This window comes from Apium graveolens, chromosome 8, assembly GCF_009905375.1.
Source record: "Apium graveolens cultivar Ventura chromosome 8, ASM990537v1, whole genome shotgun sequence".
Lineage (NCBI taxonomy): Eukaryota > Viridiplantae > Streptophyta > Magnoliopsida > Apiales > Apiaceae > Apium > Apium graveolens.
The window spans coordinates 224,732,677-224,737,710 of NC_133654.1; the positions used below are offsets into that span (position 1 = coordinate 224,732,677).

Below are 5,034 nucleotides of genomic sequence, written 5' to 3' on the forward strand. Positions count from 1 at the left end.
AAAATTTGGTACTTTGGTACTTTTAACACCAAATTATACGTGATTTCGCTTATTAATAAAGAGTATACATATAGTAGCAAATCCGAATAACATTCCCACTAAATCCTTACTAGTCAAATTAGGGGTGAGGAAAAAACCGCACAAACTGCCCGCACCGCACGAAGCCGCACCGCAAAATGCGGTTTTTGATTTTGTGGTGCGGTTGCGGTTTGAATTTTTAATAAACAGCGCGGTGCGGTGCGGGTTGTGGTTTTAAATTTCTAAATATGGTTCAAACCGCACCGCACCGATATATATATATAATATACTTATATTTCATGATTCCATTTATTAAGTCTGATTACATTTAACATATACGGAGTGCTTACTTAGTAATCATCTTTTTTTTTTTTTTTTTGCTAAATCTTAGTGATCATCTTATTTATGTAAGACCTATTGTTGCGTAGTGATCATCCTATTTGTGTTTATTCAAAAACAATGAGACACAGGTTACAAAGACACTTATTTAATAGTGAACTCATTTAATTGCTGAACCAAACTTCTGTGTTAAACTTTACGGTGTGTAATTTCTAATTTTTTATTATTAACGAATATTGGCGACTTTGTTATATTATTCAGAAATTTAATTAAATTTAAGTTTTGTATTTATATAATTTTTTCGAACTTGTAATATATAAATCGCAGTGAACCGCAACACACCACACCGCACCGCATTTTCGTAGTGTCGTTTATGCGGTTTTTGAGGGTACGCGGTGCGGTTGTGGTTTAGAAATTTAATCAAACCGTATGTGCGGTTTGGTTTGCGGTTTGAGAAAAAACCGTACCGGCCGCACCGCACTCACCCCTAAGTCTAATCATTTGTTATTTCAACTTCTGATGATGACTGCGCACATATTAAGGTGGTGATCAATACAATAAGCACAATGAGATATAAGTATTAAAAACAAAATTAGCCTAGATTTGGTCAGTGAGTTATAAAAACCAGAGCCGAAACCGGTAACAGAAAAATCAAGTCGAATCTTAAATATAAGAAGCAACATTTGTAGGTATTTGATATAAATTGATGATGAAAAGTCAATTTAAACTGTGGTCATAAGAGACCACATACATTGGCTTTAAATGTGAAGAGAGACTCAAGGATCAATTATTTCAAACTGCCACGTCAACCATGCACATCATTTTATAACAATTTTTTATACAATTTTTTGTACCTCTAGCACTACTCTTTATAAGAAGCTACGTATATTGATTATCATGAAATGATATTTTATGACGATCCACATCAGAATCAGATTGCATTGATACTGACTTGTACAGAAAGCACAAAGAAGAAAACAAGAAGGTCATGGAAGCAGGATATAAAGCTACACAGTCATTATATTCTCAGATATTGGCTGCGAAATCTTTTGGAAAGACGTCAATGCATTGTGGTAGGAGATCCATGCACGAGGTCAGTTTTTCTAGTTTTTCACTAATATCCTCATTCTAACACCAAGTAATATGTGCAGAGTGCAAACAGAGATGACATCTGAAACATAGCTATTTCACCATATAAGAAATATCACTATCTTTTAGAAAGAATTTGGATTGTATAACTATGTTTTACTATCAATATAAGAAACATCTCTCTCTCTCTCTCTCTCTCTCTCTCTCTCTCTCTCTCTCTCTCTCTTCCCCCACTCTCTGGTTTGCATATAGTGATGAAATTGTGGAAATCATGGTTATATAGTTCTTTATGGGGAAATTATGTGCAAATTTGTAAATTTAAGTTCTTGGTGAAATTGCTATCTTGATCTTGTTCTTGAGCTTGCTAGTGTTCATTTAGTTTGAGGTAAGGCTGCATCAATTTTAAACTGGGAACATAAAGTTAAGAAAATTTAGAATTAGTTTGAGGTAAGGCTGCATAGATATTAAAGTGAGAAGATAAAGTTAAGAATATTTAGAAAGAAATTTTCAAATAGCTATGTTTTGTTTCTTATATGGTGTATCTCTGTTTGCAATCAATATCTTTCTTATATGGTGAAATAGGTATGTTTCAGATTTTATACAATCAATATCTTTCTTATATGGTGTATCTGCAAAGAGAGTCAACCTAGCTAACTATATGATGTTATACTTTACATCAACTACCACAGACAATACTTCTATATATAACCCGTTTCAGTTTTCCCCGGAGCCAGTGTTCCATAGACAATGCTTATTATCACAATACTAATCTTATATAGAAGAATTCATGTAGTTGCATTAAGAAAGAATTAATAACAACAGAAACAACTGAAATTAAAACTTATTTCATAACCATTAACTTGTTAGTTGTTACCATTATCCTTGCATTAAGCCATTCGCCATATTGGTAGCTACTCTTATAAGGTTTTGACTTTCTTCATCCGGAGCATGTGAGTTCAGCTTCTCCTTGTCTTCTTGTTGCTCAAACGTCTCATACAGCGGTGCATCTTTGGTTTCAGGAAGATACAAGCAAAATATCCCACTACATATTGAAAAGATGCCAATGCCGAGGAATGAAAGAGATGGGCTTTCTCGCCCAAGTGCTACAAGCAAAGGAGAAACGGAAGCTCCTAACATTAAGGATTGTCTTAACATAGAAACAACAAAGCTCTTTACACATGTCGGGAATAGCTCCACGCAGACGAGATATAACATGTCGAATGCTCTTGAAGCAGCCATTAACCCAATCACTTCAATAGTCAGTTGAGCCCAGCTACCTCTCGATTTATCTCCATCTCCACGCAACTCTCTGGAGAAGGCAATACAAATCAGAGATGAGACCCCGGCAATGAAAGCTGACCAACAAAGCTGTGGACGACGGTTTGTATAGCTTAAGAGGATGGTCCCAATAACTATTGCTGGAAGTTCCATCATTGCGTTGAACACAACTGAAATGTAGAGATTGAACTCCAAGTTCTCCACATTGAGTTGAATACCATAGTAAACGCATCCAACTCCAAATCCAGCTACCATGAGCAAAATCATTCTTGCAGCAGCCCATTTAGTGGACCATAAGCTCACTTTAGTCTGTCCAGAAGATGGCTCTGACAAATTTATATTTCCAGGTAGCTCCTTACCATTTAGTCTCGCATATCTTCTCAGAACATCCAGAGCTTCTCTGTTTCTTCCTTGCACAGCTAGCCAGCGTGGTGACTTGGATATGAAGGGAATTACAAGCACCGAATACACCAAAGGAAACATGGCAATGATCTGATATATTTTTCTCCAACTGGTTCTGTAAGGATATGCAATTGAGGTGAGAGTAAGGAAACCAATGCTGAACTGAAAGAATCCATACTGGCCTACTTGGCCACGCCACTTTCTTCCAACAGCTTCTGTAGCTAGTACAAGAGAGCCAATGCCAATCCCACACCTCGCAAATCCACTTGCAAAGCGAAGCAAAGCATATACCCATATATTTGGCGAGAGCGAAGTAAGGAAAGTGGTTATGGAAGTTAACATACACGCGAGAAGCACTGTTTTTTTCCTTCCCAGCACTGCATCTCCAATCCATCCATAGAATGCGGCCCCTGCTCACAAATTACAAATGAGTATGCTGTATGTGTGCCCAAAAATATGTATCCTGCAGACTTTATCCACTCGAATATTTGTGATTACGTTTAAAACACATGAAAGGGTTAATATGAGTAATCAAATTCAGGTACTAAAAGACTATAACATTATTTTGGTTCAGTGCTCACGTTGTGATTAAAACAGTTATAAAAGAAGTCCTAGCTTTCTCAGCAGATTAATGCAGAATACAAATTCCAATCAGTTATTGGTTTAGGTTTAAGACAACATATGTTATAGGAGGTTGCATGGTGTCTTTAATCAGATAGTTGTTGTAGAATTGTCTAAATATATATGTAGACTAAAGTTCAATGGAGACCCAGTTTTATATGGAGATCGGAGACTAAATATACATTGTCTTGACGAAGGTTAAAATAATAGAGGGGCATCAATAACGAATGTTGATAGTGATAGATTGTGATGTCCTGGTTCCCAACATGACATACATGTATGGATGAGGTGATAACAATCTAGTATGTGTTATACATGTAAATTAATACGTGCAGCAAAAAAGGAGATTTAGGGAAAAGATAAGAAGCAGAATAAAAAAAATTAGAGGAGAGTTATCAGTTAACATGAGGAATTGACAATAGGCAGATCTGAGTTAATATTTTTGTACTGGATCTGACACGTTAATTTACATTCAAATATTCAATCCAACTGTTAATATGAGAGTCTCCAAGTCTCCATTTTAAAGGGGTTCTTCACTGAACCCTCACTCTAATTCCGGTTATTATGTCATTATCAACAGAAAATATAGACAAACAAGGAAAAATACCAAGAACAGAGCCAATGAAGAACAGGGATGCAGGAACAGCAGCAAGAAATCTGCAATAATGGAACTGTGTTTCCCGTCAACCCACCTCCAACTATCGACAGGCAATCCACACACTGACACAATTTGGGTTGCAGCAGTAGCATTACTCCACACCACTGGGGGCATAGCATCACCGAACACAGTGATCTTGGTGTTGTGCGCCTCGAACATCCAAGCAATTGATACAAATAATACATGTAACACTTGGGAGAGTCCCAGTGAACCTACGTAATCTTCGATAACCTCATCAACATTTAGTTCTACTTCTAATTCCAATAAATTGTTATTTTCCCTTACGTTGCCTTCTGGTTCTTCCATTTTAAAACCCTGCCAATGATTTCTTACTATAATTTGTTAGTTTTGTTCTCGTTCCAAAGTAATGTACGTCCCATCCGCAATATGATACCTTTCAAAATTAAATTTTATTTTAATAAAATAAAAAAATAATAATTGAGGAATATGGTTCCTTTCGGAAATAATCAGTGCGTTTTTTCATTTGTCATGTATGAAAGTAAGATTACCTTTTTTTTCTTAAAAACAAAGGTCTCAGTCCAATAATAAAAAGTCTTACGATATCTATATCAATGATCAAGTTGAACAAACAGTAAATTATAATCACCTGTTATTCTCATGGAGAGATA

The 5,034-nt window shown here is 36.0% G+C and overlaps 1 pseudogene; it reads right to left on the minus strand.

The window, feature by feature from the left end:
• Positions 1-2,142: 2,142 nt before the first annotated feature.
• LOC141678433 (organic cation/carnitine transporter 1-like) lies at positions 2,143-4,750 on the minus strand (annotated as a pseudogene).
• Between the last annotated feature and the right edge of the window lie 284 nt (positions 4,751-5,034).